This window comes from Thamnophis sirtalis, unplaced genomic scaffold, assembly GCF_051295495.1.
Source record: "Thamnophis sirtalis isolate CommonGarterSnake01/CBP01778 unplaced genomic scaffold, rThaSir2_p1.2 scaffold_11, whole genome shotgun sequence".
NCBI classification, from domain to species: Eukaryota; Metazoa; Chordata; class Lepidosauria; order Squamata; family Natricidae; genus Thamnophis; species Thamnophis sirtalis.
In genome coordinates, this window is record NW_028261391.1 from 19,610,015 (window position 1) to 19,632,216 (window position 22,202).

Below are 22,202 nucleotides of genomic sequence, written 5' to 3' on the forward strand. Positions count from 1 at the left end.
CTTGTGATGAGCCGAAGGACAGAGAATGGAAGTACTGATCTTCCTCCCATATTTGGGCATACCAGGGGTTGTGACTTTATATATATATATATATATATATATATATATATATATATATATATATATATATATATATATATATATATATATATATATATATATATATATATATATACTTAAAGTCACAACCCCTGGTATGCCCAAGTGTGGGAGGAAGGTCACACTTCCACTCTCTGTCATTAGGCTCGTCACAAGAGTCCATCCAGACAGAACCCAATATTTTTACTGTTGCCTTTGTTATATTTGTGTTTTTATTTGTGCTGATAATAAATAAATAAATAAATCGAATCCCAGTAAGGATATGGCTAGCTGATGAGAGCTAAATAGCTTGAAATAGATCTATACTAGTCTTCCTTTATTTATTTATCAGCACAAATAAAAACATATATATATATATATATATATATATATATATATATATATATATATATATATATATATATATATATGTGTGTGTGTGTGTGTGTGTGTGTGTGTGTGTGTGTGTGTGTGTGTGTGTGTGTGTATATCACACACACACACATACATGCATGCATGCATGCATGCATACATACATACATACATATATATCATAGTTGATTTTGAATACATAGCGGGGAAAATAGTCTTAATAGAATAACAATATCAGAGTTAGAAAGGAGTTTGGAGGTCTTCTGGTCCAACCCTCTGTTCAAGCAGGAGAAAATATACCACTCCAGACAAGTGGCTGTCCTTTCTCCAGTGATGGGGCACCCACAACCTCTGAAGGCAAGTCATTCCACTGGTTAATTGTTCTCTGTCAACCTTGGAGCCATCTTGGAATGCTGTAGGAAGTTAGCACCCACCTCTCTCCTAGAAAAATGAAATATTTTAGGAAATATTAAAAAGGCAGAATATTATATATCCCTGGATGAGAAAAGGAGAAACATGTTTTTAAAACAAAGCTGCTCCCTACAGCTTCCTGCCCCCCCACCTTTGTCAATGGACCATTAAGGCCTGAGCCAGTCTATTCTACATAACAAAGATCTACCTACTTCAGATAGCCATAATAGGAATCCCAAAGCCCTTTCATTACATCATCACCCAGCAACAGCACAACCAAGCTTGGGACTCAAAAGACAGCCAGCCAACAAAGTTAGTTTAAGACCCTTCCACCTCCTGGGAGTCTGACTCCCACCTCCTGGGAGTCTTTCTCCAGTCAGAGTGCATTTCTTGCACAGGAAGGGAAGCTCTGGGGTGGGGCCTATTGAGGCCATATAACCAGGGCACTCTCAGCATCATTTCCCTTTTTTCTTCAAGATCTTCAAAGCATGTGATCATCTTTTTCCCCAGGACCTCAAACCATGTGGTCCTGTCCACCATTAAAACCATCCTTCCAAATAGCCACCATGTTTCCAGTGTCTTTCTCCCTACTTGGAACTGAACCCAGAAGGACATTACTTCCAACAATGTCTTCAGGGTTGCCACAGCGAGGCTGGGTACAGGTGTGAGAAAGGGAGTACAGAAGCTGGGGAAACATAGCATTCTTTCTCTGGGAGCCAAGGACATTCTCACTAGCACCTGGTGGGACACAGAGGAGAGTCATCTGGGTGTGGGACTGTGACCTGATTAGGGCATGTGATGGTTGTATGTAATGGAGGGAAGAACTTTGGATTTTGAATTGGGTGGAGAAAACCTGGGGAGCTTCAGAGTCAGGTTTTCACCAGTTTGCCAATATGACATGCCTAATAAATCTATACTTTGAGGAAGCCTCTGGCCTTGAAGTTTTGATTTCATCTGGGCCATTACTCAGAACCCAGACATTCTCACTGTTAGGAAATTTCTTCATAGTTCTAGGTTGCTGATCTCCTTCATTAATTTCCATCCATTGTTTCTTGCCTTGCCTTCTGGTGCTTGGAAAATAGGTTGAACCCATCTTCTTTGTATTAGCACCACAAATATTGAAACACTGCTATCATATCACCCACTAGTTCTTCCTTTCAATAGTCTAGACAAACACAATTCCTGCATTCTTCATATGTTTTAGCCTCCAGACTTCTAATCGCTTTGTTGCTCTTTTCTGGACTCTTTCAAGAGTCTCTACATAGTTGTTGTAACATGGTAACCAAATTTTAGAATATTGTGACAAAATATGGTCTTGAGATTTAACAAGGTTGATACTTTCTGGTACAAAGCAATTACAGAATCCAGTTGTTATGCTTAGGATACCATGAAGCCTCTTCCCAGAAGCTAACAAAGGTTAGAAATTTATAAATCACACCTGGCATAGCTTTAGAATTATTTAATCATACTAGAAAAACCAATGTCAAATGTTAAACCAAAGTGGAGAAAAGGTCATCCACAGGACTAGTGAGCTCATAGACATGAGGAGCAAAAGTTATCTTTTTTTGTTTGTTGGTTTTTATGGTACCTCGCCAAGGTTTTCTTTAGTTACACTGAGATAACTATTCAGGCGAGGTAACTTTAATTTATCTGATTTGCATAAATATCATTGAGCTAATATTTTATCAGCTACCAGTGTGTGGAATGGAAATGTAGTGAAATGTTATCTTTCATGGACTACATTGGAAAGTTATTGTTCATTTATCTTGTAGTCATAAGAAATTCTTGGAACAACATATAGTAAAAAATCTGTTTCATTTCTAGATTGCATGCAGTGAGAAATTTTGAAATGTATTGGTCCATAGACTGGGTTTTAATAATGGCAGTCATTAACAGGCACTATTAATGAATATTCTATTTGAAAAAATAGATGGCAAAAAGATTGATTGCAAAATTTGTGTGGAAGCCAGAATTATAACTGCAAACTATTTACTGTATCAAAATGTTGCAGCAGATTGAGGTTTGTAATCTACTTACGAAAGACCAGGTCTCGATACCACGAAGGTGAGAGAAACAGGTTTATTTGATGCATCAAGTTCAGCGTGTTCACACACCAAAATCTGAACTGCCTGGGCTCTGCCCAGGATGCTACTTTTATGCCGTGTTCCACACTGTGCATTCTCAAGGCGTTTCCATACACGAGACAAGCATGACATTTCAAAAAGGAGAAGTTCATTTGGAATGTTACAGAGAAGTACATAGGAAAAATACAAAAAAGAGAAGTTCCTATAATGTCTTAAGCTGTCAGCAGTTTTTACCTCTGTTCTCTCTCTCACCCACGCCTGGCTTCCTGTGCCCCTCCTTTACAGGGTCTTGCCACACTGTTCAGCCCTATTTTTAATACTTATGAGGAAGTTGGAGAGAAAGTTCACTCCAGCTAAAAGTCAACTTTGGAACTCCAGGGCACTAGAATGAAAAGCCAAGCTAATATGAATTTATAAGGTCCATTCTATTAAGACCACCTAACCTGGCCAGCCACTGGTGGGTTTACCTGTGCACCCCCTCCTGCATCATTATAATGACTGTTATAAGATTTGTACTGACTCCAGATTGAATTTGATTTTCCCAGTTTGCAACAGTGAAGATATCTACAATTAAAACATTCTGAATGACCAGAGGCTAATTCCTTTGGTTGCATCAGAGGCACTTTAGCTATTATCTTATTTGATAGATTCTGGACATAGGTAATAAGTATTACATATAATATATGACTAAAACTCTTGACCTCTAACTAATTGAAATGGGGCATCACAGGGCAACAGTTTTTGAATTAATGTACCTTAAATGGGCTAACTTAAGAATGTGTCCAAATCTGGGACACATAACTCTAGGAAGAATTTTTTCTCCAGTGGGATTTTCCCATGTATTTTGCCAGGAAATATACATAAGGCTGACACGAAAGGCGTGCCCCTCCTAATCATACCAACAGGCTCTGAATCCCATGGCAAAGTTGGTTTTGCTCGGTGAATTCATGGAGAGCCAACTTTAACCTTAAGTACTATTTTCCACAATTGGATTTTCCCATATATTTTGCCAGGAAATGTTCATAAGGCTGGCTCGAAAGGCGTGCCTCCTTCTAACTACACTGATGGTCTCTGAATCCAATGTCAATGTCAGTTTTGCTCTGCAAATTCATGGAGAGCCAACTGTAACCCTACGTGGAATTTTCCCCAATGGGATATTCCCATGTATTATGTCAGGAAATATACACAATGCCGGCTCTAAAGGCGTGCCCCCTCCTATCCATACCAACTGTTTCTGAATCCAATGGCAATGTCAGTTTTGCTCTACGAATTCATGGAGAGCCACCCCTAACCCTAAGTAGAATTTTCCCCAATGGGATTTCCCCATGTATTGTGCCAGGAAATGTACATAAGACTGACTCAAAAGGCATGCCCCCTCCTAACTATACCTACGGGCTCTGAATCCAATGGCAATGTTGGTTTTGCTCTGCAAATTCATGGAAAGTCAACAGTAACCCTAAGTGGAATTTTCCCCAATGGGATATTCCCATGTATTATGCCAGGAAATATACACAAGGCCAGCTCGAAAGGCATGTCCACTCCTAACCATACCAACAGGCTCTAAATCCAATGGCAATGTCGGTTTTGCTCTGTGAATTCATGGAAAGCTCACTCTAACCCTAAGTGGAATTTTCCCCAATGGGATTTTCCCAAATATTTTGGCAAGGAAAGTACATAAAGCCGACTCGAAAAGAGTGCCCCCTTCTGACCATACCGACAGGTTCCGAATCCAATGGAGATGTTACTTTTCCTTTGCGATTTCATGGAGAGTTTTGGGGGGAAATTCCACTTAGGGTTAGGGTTCGCTCTCCATGAATTCACAGACCAAAACTGTCATTGCAATTGGATTCAGAGCCCATCAGTATGGTTAGGAAAGGGCATGCCTTTCCAGCTAGGCTTATGTAAATTTCCTGGCAAAATACATGGGAAAATCCCATTGGGGAAAATTCCACTTAGAGTTAGGGTTAGCTCTCCATGAATTTGCAGAGCAAAATGGATATCGCCATTGGATTCAAACCCTGTCGGTGTGATGAGGAGGGGGCATACCTTTTGAGTTGGCCTTATGTACATTTCCTGGCAAAATATTTGGGAAAATCCCATTGGGGAAAATTCCACTTAAGGTTAAGGTTCCTTTTCCTCTGCAATTTCATGGAGAGCTAACCCTAACTTGAAATAGAATTTTCTCCAGTGGGATTTTCCCATGTATTTTGCCAGGAAATGTACATAAGGCCGGCTTGAAAGGTGTGCAACTCCTAACCATACCGACAGGCTCCGAATCCAATGGTGCTTTGCAAATTCATGGAGAGCCAACCCTAACCCTATGTGGAATTTTCCCCAATGGGATTTTACCACGTATTTTGCCAGGAAATGTACATAAACCGGCTCAAACAGCTTGCCCCCTGCTAACCATACCGACTGGCTCCCAATCAATGGTGATGTCCGTTTTGCTCTGCGAATTCATGGAGAGCTGACCCTAACCCTAAGTGGAATTTTAACTATTTGGATTTTCCCATGTGTTTCTCTGGTGTGGCATCGTGGGCATGGCTTGGTGGGTGTGGCAGAGGAAGGATCCTGTAAAATCTCTATTCCCTCTCCACTCGAGGGGAAGGTTACTGCAAAATTCCCATTTTCTCCCAATCAGCTGGGACTGAGAATAGATGGAGGCTGGGCCAGTCAAAGGTGGTAGTTACCATTTCTCCACACTACTCAAAATTTCCACTACCGGTTCTAGAGAACTGGTCAGAACCTACAGAATACCACTTCTGGTCTAAACCCTTCAGTTGCATAAAAGGCACTTTAGCTGTTGTTTTATTTGATAGATTCTGGACATAGATAAGATATATAATATATGTATACACTACTGAAGAGGAATGTGATGGCTCAGTGGGTAAGATGCTGAGCTTGTTGATCTGAAAGGTAGGCAGTTCAGTGGTTTGAATCCCTAGCACTACATAGTAGAGTGCGTTCCCATTACTTGTTCCCGCTTCTGCCAACCTAGCAGTTCGAAAGCATGTAAAAATGCAAGTAGAAAAACAGGAACCACTTTTGCTGGGTAGGTAACAGTGTTCTGTGCACCTTTGGCTTTTAGTCATGCTGGCCACATGACCATGGAGATGTCTTCAAAAAACACTGGCTCTTCGGCTTTGAAAAGGAGATGAGCACTACTCCCTAGAGTTGGAAATGACTCACACATAAGTGCGAGGGGAACCTTTAACTTTACATTACTACTGAAATTCTTGATCTCTAACTGGGTGAAATGGGACATCATAGGGCAACAGTTTTTGAATTAATATACCTTAAATGAGCTAACTTAAGAATGTGTCCAAATCTGGGACACATGACTCCTGGAAGAATAAAATTTGGGAACGATGTGGTTTTTCAGTGCTGCCAGTTGCTGCTTGGCTGCTGGGCTGTTGCTATAGTCACATGTTCAATGTTGCATGACAATTTCCTAGTCAGTTTCACAATCTCTTATTCCCTTTCCCATTTAATCTGCTTGCTGGCCTTGGACTTGCAACATCCTGCTAGCTTTCCCAGTGACTTTCTCCATGCAGAATTTCAACAAGCTAAGTCGGGGATAGTAGCTGGGAAGAAGGAAGGAAGGAAAGGAGGGAGGGACGGAAGAAAGGAAGGGAGGAAGGGAAAAACTCCTCAAAGCACAAAGAAAAATGCATTCTTTTTCAAAAACAAACAAACAAACAAATCACTGGCTCAGTGGATGCTAAATCATCTCCCATATAAGAGCTATCTGATATGTTAACTAAACAGTTTCACATTTCAAAATCCAGGGAATATCCAGATATTTAAATCACCTGAAATAACTTTTTTTTCTTTCTCTTTCATTTTAGCGAGATCAGTACCTTTAGGCTTCTATTTTGTATTGGTCCAAAATAAATCTTTGGAGACTCCAGAAAGAAAGTGAAAATTTCCTAGAGAATGTTTTCCATGGCTATTATAATAACTTCTTCCATCTGGCATTTTCAGTTTGGATCAAACAATTAAGTCAGTCAATGGTGTCTCTTTCATAATTGCAGACATTTATATTTCTTAAGCCAATTCATCAATGTATCTTCCCCCCATTCAAAGACCCTCCTGATGCATTGAGACTTTAAAGCCAGAATTTCCAGCCAATCTTACTTGTTAATCATCACTTGACTGCATCTGCAACACTTCCCCTTGGTCATTGTTATTTATTCATAGACATTTCTCTTTGAACAAAACCTGAGCTATGAACTGGAAATTTATATGCAGTGAATGAAAGACAAATGAAAAAGATATTTTGTATCACAATTCTTAATTAACCTATGGAACTTATTGTTGCCGGCTGCCAGAATGACTACCAACAGAGATGATGTTACATAAATATTAGATAAACTCTTTTGAGGATGACCTATCAGTAGTTACAAAGTCCACCTAAGATGGTAGTATATCAGTGTTTATTAACATTGTACCTTAAGATTAATAATAGACGGGCATGAGTTCCTAATACTCAATTTTTGAATGTCCCTGTTCCATATACTTTATTGTACCCTACACAGAGTGCATGAGAGAGATGGACTATTCTTAAATCTCATAGATAAATAGATGAGAGAGAGAGGGAGAGGGAGAGGGAGAGAGAGACAGAGATAGAAATGGATGCTGTTGATAGTCAGAATTCTGAACAAACATATTTATTATTGATCAGCATGGCAACCTTTTTCAGGTTGTTCTAAAGTCACATGTAATATCACTTGTGGGCTGCAGTACATTTTATGATGTAGATAAATAAAATCCTATATAATATTTCTTCTGAATATCATAAATAATGAACAGCTCAGGACCTCCAAATCATCCTATCTTTGTATACTACTTTTGGAACATTTTTAACCCCCTTTTCCCACCTATCACCTTAAGAAATATATTATTTTTTTAAAAAAATCAGAATTTGCTACCTAATTATTAACCTTTCCTGATAAAAGAAATAAAGACAAACCATGTTCCTGATTTGTTTGGAAAGTTAGACCCAAGAAAAGATACCACATGTTTCCGTTGAAATACACATCAGTAGTACTAATGAAATTATGAAGGTAAAAATGATTTAAATCAATTTCCTTTGATTTCCTTTGTATGAATATATTTTAAATATTCCTCCAAACATAAGTACCTTATGGTTTTTTGTTTGTGTCATTGCCATTTTACCCTTTGCAAGAGCTTCTGACTATGAGGCATCCTCATAGTGTTTTCATTAGCAACTCATAGCAACAGGAATGTGCAAAACTGCCTAAATCTGGTCTATATTGAGTTTGTTACATCTATACTTATTATTTCATTCCAATGCTTTAAGAATAAAAGCAGTAGAATAACTGAATTTCTACATAGAGGGTTTTTTTGCAATTTACTTTTTAAAATATTTTGCATATAAGTCTTCTTTCTAAGGGTAACCCTTCATATCTATAAGTTGCCAAATGTACTTTCTTTTTGGAATACATAATCCCCAGATGCATATTTTTCCTTTTAAGGTGGCGGGCTGAACCAAGGTAGGCCTCAAGCCTGAACCAAACTAGGGTTTCATGATATTAAGCTTTAACTGTTCATATAGAAATTGCAAGGTTTGCTTTTAGGCCATGGTGCAGTTAGAAGCAAGTCTGCACATGAAATATGCTGAAGCGAAGCATCTATTTCAGCCTATTTGCTGGCTTGACTGTAAATCTGTTTGGTAGACACATATTGTTAGTTCCTCAAAATACATGCTATGCAGGGGTGGGTTTCAACCGGTTCGCGGCGGTCCCCGCGATCCGGTTGGTCGCCGAACCCGGAAGTAAGTAACTTCTGGGAACGGCAAAGCCCCCCCCCCGCGCGCGCGCCCGCGCCCACTCCTTACCTGGTTTTGCCGAATTCTGCGCTTCCACGCATGCGCAGGATGCATACAGTGCCTGCGCGATCCTCCAGGAGCAGCTGGAGCATCGCACAGATGCTACTACGCATGCGCGCGGACGCCGCCGGCCTCGTTCCAACCGAACCGGTTGGAACGGGGCGAGAAACCCACCCCTGATGCTATGTCTGTCTGTTGGCTGACCTATGTATTATGACTTCCTGTAGACATAATATTGCTGCAGCTCAAGGGCAAATCTTGAGGGGTGTTTCCAAAACTAACATATGGCTTTAGCTGAAAGCGATAAACTATATAAGGAATTTCCCGACTTTCACTTATTGTTCAGACCATTCTTTCTGAACCTGCGCAATAAACATTTCCTTCTCTGAAGAGCTGGCTTTTGTGTCCCGTCTTTTCTACAACACTTTGAATTATTGAACATAATATAATAGACTCTAGTGGATAATACTCATTTATATTCACCAAAGTCACTCCAACAGTGAGATGGTTAACATATACATGTAATAAATAAGATAAAATTTCATGCCTAATGGAGCCCAGTTTGAGAGATAAAACATTATTATGTCCCACTGAAACCTGTTGAAGATTTCTCCATAGTAACAAACACCTTAATAAAGATAATCCACATAGTCCAATTCATACAAGGGTGTATATTAAAAGCATTCTTTAATATATACCATATATTCTGGAATTCTTTGAACCTGTTTTCCTAGAGACAATTATGGGCAATTATGGGGGTGAAGAAAAAAAATAAGGGATAGCATTCTATTCCATTTTCCCCTGATTGGAAGCATCTTAATCCTGTTCTCTTCAGCTTGTTCCCTTAAAAAAAACCTTATTGTGTTTTAATAAATAAGTTATAAAGAAGAGAGGGGAGGGGAGAGGGTGAGAAGGTCAGATAAAAGTCAAATTCAAATCTGCAGTAAGATGGGCGGCCAATTAAATCAACCAACCAACCAATCAATCAATCAATGTATAGAAAAAGAATAGACAAAGAATCACTTCCAGCTTTCTTCAGTAGAGGTAAAAATATGAAATACATTAACCTCTTGCTCTTAAGTATTAACAATAATACATAGTATTTCTATAATAATAAGACGCTCTAACTATTCATTGAGCTTGTTTCCAATAGGATTGGAATTTCCAATTCTGCTTTAGCACTTTGAAGTAAGGAGGGGGCAGGGTGAGGACTACTGGAATTCTGCCTTATTGTTACAAGGTTTAAGAACAAAATCCTGAAAGTCCGTCAGCGTTTCCCTCTGCATAGTCTCTCTGATTCTTATTGCATATAGATTAAAGGTAGATTAAAGGTAGGATTAGCTTGAATTTCTTTCCCACTCCACCTTCCTTTTTTGTACAGTTTCTTGCATTCCTTCTTCAAGGCTATTTCCATACTCCAGTTCATTTTGATCCACCTCAAAGACTAGGAAATCATCTCCTGGGGAATTTAGAATTACACTTTATTGAGATTGACTACAATAATAGAATCTTGCTAGTCTGATTGTATCACTTTCTAATATCCAGTGAATCAGGGAGATGTCTGTATGAGCCAGTTCTAAATATTACCTTTTTCCCAGAGTTTAAAGAACATTTCATTCCCCTTTGCTTAGGTAATGGTTCCTGCATATTTCCTATCAGAAGATGCATACAGTAATTAATGCAAGCTAAGATTAAATAAATAACAAAACATAAATCTAGAACTCCCAATTTTGTTGTAACACATGTCCAGAGGTTAATTGGTGGTTGTTGTTTTTTTTCCTTCTGGGAAATACTGAGAGACACAGGATGGGATAGCATGCAATCCACCATTCCTTTATTGAAATTACTCCACATTAAATTGTATGAGACTGTCTAGTTTTGTTGTTAAGATGTGACAAAGATGAGAGAACTAACGAACTAAATAAATCATACTCAAGAAACAGTGTGAACATCACACTGATGGCAAATACTTATTGCCATGAACATTTTTCTTTTCTTTCCTAGTTGAAACATATTTGTCAGGGTTCCAAGTAATACCCTCAATGAAAGAAGACTCCAAGGCTTGACTTTCCTCAAAGTTCCATTTTATTAGAGATGTCATGTTGGCACATCTGGAAAACCCGAATCTGAAAGTTTCCAGGTTTTCCCCACCCAAAAGAAAGTTCAACTCCCTGCCCACCACCCACATGTCCATCACATGATTTAATAAGGTACCATCCAAAACTGAAGATGTCTCCCTGTTACATCATCACAGCTGCAGGGCAAGATGTCCTTCACTCTCTGAGAAACGAATGTTATTTTGACTATATATCAACCACACTCTGTATAATCCCCTCTCTCATTTTCCCACAGTAGAAAATGTGGCAGGCCTGAAGGCACAATGTAAAAGATGGCTTCCAGACCTGATAATATGTCGTAAAAGTTGGAGCATCAGAAAGGCTCAGAAAATAAAAAACAGTGACTTTAAAATTGTTGTGGAAGAATACTGTTGATAATTCCTTTAATTACAAGAACAATTCATTTAGTGCTAGCTGATATAAAACTAGTGTACTCTCTACAAGTGTATAATAGTGAAGCTAAAGCTTAGATAATTTGGAAAACATAATGCAAAAATTAGAATCATTGGAGAAGGTGCTGATGTTTGGAAAAAACTGAAGACAGTTGAAACCAACATGTAATAGATTTTATCATTGCTGGTTGAACAGGTATAAACTTATGAGAACTCAAAAAAAGAAGTTCCAGTTTTGATTAAAAATATGTACATTGGTTTTCAAAGAGTCAGAAGCAACTAAACAATTAAACAACATTTGAGTAAAATCACCTCCATTAAAAAAAAACGTCTGAACACAAATTTGTAAGGACAGAAAAGACAAATAAGGATTATTAAGGAAGTTACAGGTTACTGTGGTAAATACATTGCATCTACACCGTACACAGGTGCTTTGTACCAACCTTCTAATGGATCTGTAAAAGTCAGGAGTATTGCTAACAGATGGAATTCCTCTTAGTGATGAATCTGTCTGCTTTGGATCTGCCTTCTGTTCTGTCCCTGCATGAATCAGGGCATTAAAACTCTGTAAGGATTTGGAATTTGAATGATTATATATGACTTGGAGCATGTTCGTTCATAAAGCACTGTCAGAAACACCTTCTACTAAACATGTATCTTTCCTGGAAACACATGCCGAAAGACAGCCATGCAAATTCATTAAAAGGATAGTTGCTTTAGTTTAAGACATTTCTAACAACTGTTACATGCATGGCAGTTGAATTTGAACAACACAGACTTCAAAACATCTTTTGCCCTGCAAATCTGCATCTGTCCAGTGATGTTGGATTCAACAAACATAATTTAGTGCATGTTCACTCCACTGCATTACTAATGTGCCACCTATCTTGGTAATAATTGTGTTTAACTATTTTTTTTCAGCATTAACAACAACTCTGCAGGGATTTAAATTGCATGACAAATGCTCAGTGATGCTTTCACTGTCAAGTATGGGGAAAAAAATCTAAAACATAACCATAGATTTAGGGGCCTTTAGGGCCTGAATCTGTTTGATTTGCACATAATTAATCTATCCTGAGTTCTTTCAATAGGCATGCTTTAACTTTAGTGGAAAATTCAAAGCACCAAGCTTCTTTTCCTGTTTTTAATAATTAAAAGTAAAGGCCAATTCCTCTTATATCCTATTTCTGTATAAGTGAGTGTACGTTTACATGTTTATTTCAATTTAACCATTATAATACTGTGTCTTTCTTTTGCTTATACTCAATGCCTTACTTACGAGCATTTCATTTATTAGATACTCTAATCCTGGCAGAATCATCTTAGCAATGCAATTATCATTTTTAACATTTTAATATACTACAAAGGTATAGCCAATGTTGGAAGATAGCAACTAATGAATCACTAGTACTATGGCATTTGTCATTCCAAAAATAGTATTCAAAAGTTGCCTACCCTTCACTATTCAGTTGTGAATCTTGATTTGAGATCTTCTGGGTATTGTTTCAGTCTGGGATAAGGGAGCATTGAGATAAAATGCTAGGTTATGTATCAATCAAACAGTGAAATCCATCAGTAGTGAAATTAGAAAGTATTATTTTCACCCCATTGTGTTCCCATTTTAATTTGGATTTGGATTAAAGTATCACACAGTTATCAATAATGTAATGCAAGGAGGAAGCAAAGCAGTCAACAGTTTAAGAATAAGTAATATGGGGACTCAAAACATATTTACAGTAGTTAGCCTGTATTTTTGTTTGGTGTGTTATAGCTGTCATGCTCTTAATGCATTTGTTTTACTGAAATGTTATTCTAAAGAGAATCATGAGTGAATGAAGAATTCAATAGATCCCTTTTTGTGCTTTTAAAGCCTAACATACCTCCTATCTAGAAGACTGATATTGTCACAACCAATGTTCCCTCTTTTTTTTTTTCAGTGTGTGTGGAAAACTATAGTGTTTGAGTGTCACATTTTCATGCCAGAGCACCTGAATTTTTTTAGCCACAATTGCCATCAGAGCAGATGTTGGGGAGGGGGCAAGGAGGAAAAGGGTCCCCCCCTCCCTCAGATCCCCAGGAAGGAAGGTAGGGAAGGAAGGGGAAGGGAAAGGAAAGGAAATGGAAAAGAAGGAAAGGAAAAAGGAAAGGAAATGGGAAAGAAGAGAGGAAAGGATGAAGAAGGGAGGGAAAGGGAAGGGAAGGGAAAAGAAAAAAGAATGGAAAAGGAAATAAGGAAAGGAAAGGAAAGGAAAAGAGAAAGGAAAGGAAATGGAAAAGAAGGAAAGGAAAAGGAAAGGGAAGGAGAAAGGAAGGGAAAAGAGAAAAGAAAGGAAAAAGGAAAAGAAATGGGAAAGAAGGAAAGGAAAAAGGAAAGGAAAGGAGAAAGAAAAAGAGAAAGGAAAGGAAAAAGAAAAGGAAAGGAAGTTAGAAGAAGGACAGAAAGGGAAAGGAAAGAGTGGAATGGATTGGGACTGCTCAAAAATCAAGTCTCAAGATCCAATGGACCCTTAGCTCAGGCAGTCCAACTCCTCACTGCTTCCCCCTCTCCGCAAAGCGAAGGAATTGCAGAAAGACTGCTGAGCCCAGAATGGGGCTTCAGACAACACAATGCCTGAGAAACCCTGGATGTGCAGAGAAACGCAGGCCACAACCAGAGAATCACGTTTTCCCAGGAACCAACGAAGCCCCACAGTGCTTTATAGCCCTCTCTAAACAGTTTACAGAGTCAGCATATTTCCCCCAACAATTTTACCCTTTTTTACCTTCATTTTACCCTTAAGCCTGGTGGGATTTGAACTGCCAAATTGCAGGCAGCAATCAGTTAGCAGAAGTAGCTTGCAGTACTGCACTCTAACCACTGTGCCATTGTGGCTCATAGTCCTTCTACCTTCACTCTTCCAGGCTGCCAAGAGAATAGTAAAGTTAACAAAAAGAAGGTTCCTTCCATTGATAAATATACCTTTTATTTTTTTCTGAAAAGGCTATACAAATATAAACACAAATCCTATAAATAATTTCAATAAATGGTGAGGTTTTAAGGTTATAAGTAGAACTTTGAAGCAAACCAGTAATCAGTGTATTTGGACATACCTTTTGCTCTACCAGATTTCTCAAGTGAGGCTTTAAGAAAATATATTTTAAAGCATATTAAATTATTGTAATTTAGTTTAGAGAAAAGTTTCCCAATAGTTCAATACCAGTACTTTCAAACAGGAATGAAATCCAATTTCAATAGTTCCAGATAGGTCTGTAGATACTGTATAAATGTTGGAGATTTTTTTTTATCACTTTACTTCTGACTCTTAAGTTTTATTTATTAGCATCAGACTGCTAATAATCAGTATTTAATTGTTTTCAGACAAAGCTCCTGTTACATTGATCAAATGACCTTGGTTAATTTCTGAAATTTGCAAACATATTTTGATTTAAAAAGATGCATCGATAAAAATACACACGCATCCAAATCCTGCTGGGTGGTGCTTTATTGTGATGGTGAGCAGGTGTTCCTGGAAAAAACAAACAAAAAAACATCAGGCATGTATGCCAACACTATATATTCCCTCTGCACTAATGTCCATCTATAGAGAGCTTTTAGACTTTGTCTGGGCTTGAAAGTAAGCAGTATGATGTCTGAGACTTCCAAGGAAAGACAGCACTGTAGGCTGGGGAAAATTAAAACAAAACAAAACCATTCTGGAAGCAAACCATTCCTCTGTCACTGCCAAGAAGAGGACTTGGATGGATCCATGAAGTCACCAGTAGTTGAGCTTGTCTCAAATGAGACGTTAAACCTGTAAGATGTTTAAAAAGAAACAGGAACATGTTTTAAATGGGAGGCACGAAGGTGTATGGATTGCAAAGTGTAGAGGACAAAGAAGAGTTTCCATATGTTCCATAAAGTCTGCAATAAATAAGAAAGCATTCCAATATCCATTTTTACCAAAATGCTTTCAGCGAGCAAGCAACAAGAGGTGGAACCCACCCACCACTAAGCAGCCCTGGAGCATGTAGAGTAAATATCATACTTTCGATGCAAGCTGACTCTCAGGGTGAGATTCTCATTCTTCCAAACCCACTCCCAAATTCCCAGATGTGGTACAAGGCTCATCGTACTTGTAAATTTTATTAGTCTCTCTCAATGAATGTGTCCTGGAAGAATGAATATTAATCTCCTTTAGTTCTCTTGAAATATCAGCCAGATCATGTAGTATTTTTGTGACCAACCTATAAAGCAGCATATATTTTAAGAAATTTCAGGACAGATTTTGTAACTTTATCTGAATGCCAATTTATTTTTGACATTCGCTACAAATTAAGCCCAACCAGAGATTAAGTGATATTTATAAGTAAGCATTAGCTGTATCAAAATGCTTCCATTAACTGACTGCCATTCTCTCTCACTCTCCCTTCCTCCCCCCCTCCCTTCCTGGATGGATGGATGGATGGATGGATGGATGGATGGATGGATCCATCCGGCCATCCATCCATCCATCCATCCATCCATCATCCATCCATCCATCCATCCATCCATCCATCCATCCATCCATCCATCCATCCATCCATCCATCCATCCATCCATCCATCTATCTATCTATCTATCTATCTATCTATCTATCTATCTATCTACATTAGAAGTTCCATAGTGAAAGGTATGATTCTGCTGCAGAATGCCAGTCAATTAAATGGGAAAATGAGAAATTTCCAAACTTTGATCATGTGGAACGCTGCTAATTTGAAAAACCAGAGCAAAATTGGGCAAGCCCCAATGGTTCTTTTCCAAGAGGCAACTGGACTTTCTGTTTTTTCCTTGAAGACATTTCATTTCCCATCCAAGAAGCGTCCTCAAACTTGAATGAGAAGCAAAACATCTTCAAAGAAAAACCAGAACGTACAGTTGCCTCTTGAAAAACTGGACAACTGGATGACTGAGAAACTCCATAGACAAAATTGGGCAAGTAAATTTCCCAGTTTTGTCTGTATGGTTTCTCTTTACAGCAGACCCAAAACAGCATAACATTGTCATCACTAAAGTCTTAGATTCTGTATCTTCCAGATTTTTTAAAAAAATCTGAACATGGGAAGGACAGTAAGTGGATATTTATTTAAAAGACATACTGTTGTTTGCTGTTCAACTATTTTTCTTCCTGAATTATCTGAGGTATTCCTGACAATGATGTTGGCATCTCCTTCCTTTCATATTCACCTTGCTGCAGTATCAGAAATAACTCAGGATTTCATCTCCTCCGTGAAATGTACACTTTAAATGTGTCCCGCTTGGGATTAGATGTCACAGTTAAGCACAGTAGTGTTGGCCACAGGTTCTAATGCTTTGGTCAGAACAATTAATGTTTCAACTTCCACTCTACTTTGGACCAGTTCTCCCAAACCAGTAGTGGAAATCGCTCACCCGCCCCGGCTGAATGTTGTCCTATACAGGAATGTTTTCAAGCCAAAACAGATGCATGGAAGGCCGAGTGCATGCATGAATGTGCATGGATGGCATGTGCTCACATTTGAGAACCAGTAGGGAAAGTAAGTGAAAACCACCCTTGGGGTGGCTGAACCATCCTGAACCACATAGAAAAAGGAGGAGCTTACATCACATTGCCATGATTAGATGGAATAACGTTCTTTCTAAACCAGAAAAAAAGAATTATCTCTACTTCTCTTATAGCATGCTTTTGAGTACAGGTAGTCCTTGACGAACGATCACAACATAGCACAAAATTTATGTTGTAAAGTGAGTGTTGCTCCATTTTACAATCTTTCTTGCCACAGTTAAATGAATCACTGCAGGGTATTAAGTTAATAACACAATTGTTAAGTGAATCTGGTGTCAAGCCCCGATTTGACATATGTGTAGTCATTTTATTTAGCTCCCTATTATACTCATTTATTCCTTTTTCTTTTTCTTTACTATGTAAGGGGAGTTTTTTGGGCTAGCCACATTCTTAAGCTGGGTTGGAGGGGGGGAGCGAATAGATAGTGAGGATTGTTTTGGCTAGGTGGGAACAGAGGCTGCTCCTGCTGAGAATGGAAGGTGGAGTTTGAAAACACCGGGCAATGTGGATGGAGTGTTCATTGGAGAATGTGACTTTCGAAAGATGTTTCTAACTTACAATATTATGTGGTGTAATTCCGGTTTGTATCAGATCCAGAATTACAACAGACTTTGCCAATTTTATGTCTATCTAAATCAGTGGTAGTCAACCTGTTCCCTACCGCCCACTAGTGGGCATTCCAGCTTTCATGGTGGGCGGTAGGGGTTTGCTATAACTTTGGTTTATAAATTTTATAAATTACTTCCTACTTTATAAATCACCATTAATATGGAACCGGTGGGCGGTTAGAAAATTTTACTACTAACAGAGATACAAAAGTGGGCGGTAGGTATAAAAAGGTTGACTACCCCTGATCTAAATAAAAGAAATTTGCTTTCAAAGATGGACTTTGCACATTTCTTTTTTGAATGGGTTTCATCACTTGGAAACCTGACATCTGGCTTCCCATTGGCTTTGCTTGTTAGAAGCTTAGGTGACCACATGCTTGTGGGACACCGCAACTGTCATAAATATGAGTTATATTGCAAAGCATCTGAATTTCAATCACGGGACCATGCTGCAATGGTTGCAAGACTGAAAAATCATCATTTTTTCAGTGCCATTTTAACTTTAAATGGTCACTAAATGCGCTGTTGTAAGTCAAGGACTACCTGGACTCTGCAAGGGGAAAGTATGCAGAGAGCAAAAAACCCCAAACAAATAATGTTATACACAGGGTCAGTATGTATATTATAATTTTGGAGATACCCCATATGCTAAACAAATTATTTAAAATGCACTTGTGGCAGAAAGTTAAACCATGGCATGAAAAGATTGAAGTACACATTTTTAAGCCTCCACATTGCAGCCACCTAGTGGTAGAAAACAACATAATTCCCAGAAATAATTGTACAGTCCTGTACATATTTGTTTAGAACCAATCTATTGCATTCACTCACATTCCCTTCCAACAAAATATGCATACAGTTGCAGTGTAAAATGTGTTGTTGTTGCTATCATAAGCAATATAGTACATGACATTCTTCTGTTCTATTTCTCTACTGTTCCTCCTTTTTACCCCTTTGGCACACTACATTCACAACTTCAAGGAAATGTGAGTGTGTAAATTTTCTGATATCCGATGTCTCAAGTGAATAAACAAGCATACAAGAAAATGAGTAAACAAATGCATAAACCAGGGGTAGTCAACCTTTTTATACCTATCGCCCACTTTTGTATCTCTGTTAGTAGTAAAATTTTCTGACCGCCCACCGGTTCCACAGTAATGGTGATTTATAAAGTAGGGAAGTAATTTATAAAGCAGAGTTACAGCAAATGCCTACCACCCACCATGAAAGCTGGAACGCCCACTAGTGGGCAGTAGGGACCAGGTTGGCTACCACTGGCATAAACCAAGATCTCAAATATTTGGGGCTAGTCTCAGACCAGTTCCAAAAGTTGCTGCTGAATTATAATTTTAATCTGAAAGAAAGAGAAAAATAGTTGTAGAGCAATCATGCTGACTGCATTTAATAAATTAATTTTTAATTTCACGTAACGTTCAATCAACTTTAAATATTTGTCCTGGCCCTATTGACGTTTGGTCCTATTCACATTTACAGACTATTGGCGTGTTACTCAAAAGCTAATCACAGTCCTTTATACAGTTGTATTCCAAGGTTTGGAACGCTGCATTTGCAAATACAAGGTTTATGATCTCACAGAGAGGTGTTCTGATCATGTCTTATGCTAATTATATTTCGAATAAAGGGAAACGTTGGATCATAAAGGCTCATATGGGGAACAGCTTCAGGGACTCACGGGGAAGCTTAAGAAGCTTGCAGTGTGGGGGAGTTAATTGCATTCCATTGTTCCCTGAGATATTCTGAGCTTTGAAACTAGGTTGGCAAAAATGAGGATAAAACATTAATACTAGCCAAGCCCGTTTCTGAATCAAAGCCAAAATTGTTCCAACCATCCAGAAATGAAGTTTCCATTGACTTCACACATTGCTTCATACATTGTTCTACAGAGAAATTATTGAGTCTACGATCTGTACCTCTATAACTGTCTGGTTTGGTTCTGCAACCCAACAAGACAGACACAGACTTCAGAGGATAATTAGAACTGCAGAAAAAAAACAATTGTTACCAACCTGCCTTCCATTGAGGACCTGTATATTGCATGAGTCAAAAAGATGGCTGTAAAAATATTTACAGACCCCCTCGCATCCTGGACGTAAATTGTTTCAGCTTCTATCCTCAAAACGATGCTATAGGACACTTCACATCAGAACAACTAGACCCAAGGACAGTATTTTCCTGAATGCCACCACTCTGTTTAACAACTAATTCCCACAACACTGTCAAATAATTTACTAAGACTGTATTACTATTATTCTTCTCTTCCTTCCTAGTACCTATTTCTTCCCACTTATGACTGTAACCATGTTGCTTGTATTTTTAAATTTTATATTGTTTGATTTGTTTCCTAGTAATTTGATTGCTTATTAGTAACCTATGACTATCATGAAGTATTGTTTCTTTTGATTCTTGATGAATGTATTCTACTTTAGTTTTCTTTATGTACACTGAGAGCATATGCACCAAAGACAAATTTATTGTGTGACTAATCACACTTGGCCAATAAAGAATTCTATTCTATTCTATTCCATTTCATTCTATTCTGCTTCCATTTTCCCATCAGATTTCTGAGATGGTTCCTAGAAAAAGTTGGATAATCTCTTAGCATTATCTGACTGTGCTACCTGGGTTACAACAGACTAAGAGGAATCATATAACTGTGGACTATAAACAATGTTAGAACGTTGAATCGCTTTCTCATTTGCTCTCAAGTTGTTCCATTTGCACAACTTGGGAAAATATCTGGTGTTGCACATGCATCTATATATTTTTTTTAAAATCTGGAACTTAGCTCTGAAGCAGAAGGAGAAGACAATTAGGAGTGTTGGAAGAAATGTCCATCTGGGCTGAGTTTCACGTGGGGAAAAAGACACTGGAAAGATGCTTGGAAAGATGGTTTAATGGTGGACAGGATCACAGGAGATTGAGAATCCCTGGGTTTTATGGCCTCTCTGGGCTTTGAACTTCCTGGGGAACAGGAAGAGTATCCCTATTGGTTGCTCTCAGATGTCATAGCTAGCGTTGTGTGCTACGTTTCATTGAAACTTGGTGGGTGGTGCAATGAGGGCAATGAAATGGCTCTGCCTGAAGGGGTAGATCTTTGTTATGTAGAATAGACTGGCTCAGCCCTTAATGGCCCATTGACACAAACTCACAGACTTAGTGTGTCTGTTTCCTGCCTAAAACACGTTTCTCCATTTCTCATCTAGGGAAATGTAATATTCTGCCTTTTTAATATTTCCTAAAATATTTCATTTTTCTAGGAGAAGGGTAGGGGCTAACTTCCTATAGGAGCACTAGTAGAAACAACAGTCTTCTAAGATCTGCACATACAATTCAGATATCTTTATAGACAGAAATTTCCAGATATTTTATTTAAAAGTCTTAGTTCTATATGAGATTGCAGTTGCCTTGATATCAGCCAGCTAAGGCCAGAGTTACAAAATAGGGGGGAAAAAATTGACTGATGTATGTCAGCCTAGTGAGTCCATGGAGCAGGGACATAATTTAGAAAATGCCTGGGTGCTCATTATCGTAGAAGAGATCATCATCAGCTTTTTCTGTTCAGTTATCCTGTTGTGGGTCACAGAACACAAAGTGTAAGTTGGAACAAAAGCAAAATGAACTGCAGATATTCAAAGAAACTGCTTTAGGTATGGAAATGAGGATCTGGGGAGACTCTGCAGGAGACTGACAAATCACAAGGATAGGTTGGCTGACAGAATTGGCTTACTGTCCTCAGGAGTTCTATAATCAGATGCAATGGAACCAGCCAAATTGTTTAATTCAGAAAATCCAGTTACCTGAAAGCAACTCTGTATTCCTGCTAAATTCTCTCTGTTCCTGCACAATAAGCCAACCTCTAAAATCTGCTTCCGTTTTTTTTTTTCAGTTTGTAGATTTTAAGTTCAATTTTTGTCAACCAATTGATCTGTAGATTCAGTTTATCCTAATCTAAAATTATGCTTTCTGGGTAGGTTTGATATTTCTTTCAAAACGAGGCAGCCTTTCAACAACAATCCTGTGAGCATTTTAACTTTTAAAAATGGTATGTTTTCATTTGGGCATTGGCCCTTTTCATCCTATGCCACTCTGAAACTGGAAAGACAATTTTTAAAAGGTATTTGCTGGTGGTCATCATGATTATTATTATTATTATTATTATTATTATTATTATTATTATTATTATTATTATTATTATTATTATACAATTGTATCACAGCGGCCAGTTGTTTCGCCGGATTTGGCATTGGTTACTAGTCAGGCCCCACCCAGGGGCCTAGGACGTCGTAACGTATTTTCGTAATATGCGTGCAGATCCAAGCAGTGCGGCTTTTTGCATTTGACTGATGATGATTTTGTCAATTTTTAGCTGTTTTAAATGTAATTCCAGTGCTTTTGGAATAGCACCCAGTGTATTATTATTATTATTATTATTATTATTATTATTATTATTATTATTATTATTATTATTATTATTATTAACAACAACAATAACAACAACAACAACAATAATATTTTTGGATAAATATAATAATAAAAATTAATCCACTGGTCATTATGTAAAAAATATGACTTATCTGTATCCAGAAAGTCATGGGAACATAAAGTGGAAAAAGTTATCAAAAAGGAGAAAGTGAAGATCTTGTGGGAATACTAACGGATCATCATTTGGAGCACAACACGCCAGATATCATGGTTGTAGAGGGCTGA

At 38.1% G+C, this 22,202-nt stretch overlaps 1 long non-coding RNA gene across 2 annotated transcripts; it reads right to left on the bottom strand.

The window, feature by feature from the left end:
• Positions 1–774: 774 nt before the first annotated feature.
• LOC148043548 (uncharacterized) lies at positions 775–15,692 on the bottom strand. Of its 2 annotated transcripts, none has more exons than XR_015697991.1 (4): positions 14,068–15,692; positions 12,761–12,815; positions 11,749–11,845; positions 775–891 (listed from the first exon to the last, which is right to left on the bottom strand). It is a non-coding gene; the product is annotated as an uncharacterized LOC148043548 (long non-coding RNA). The 2 variants fall into 2 exon arrangements; XR_015697992.1 differs by having other exon boundaries at positions 11,749–11,870.
• Positions 15,693–22,202: the final 6,510 nt, after the last annotated feature.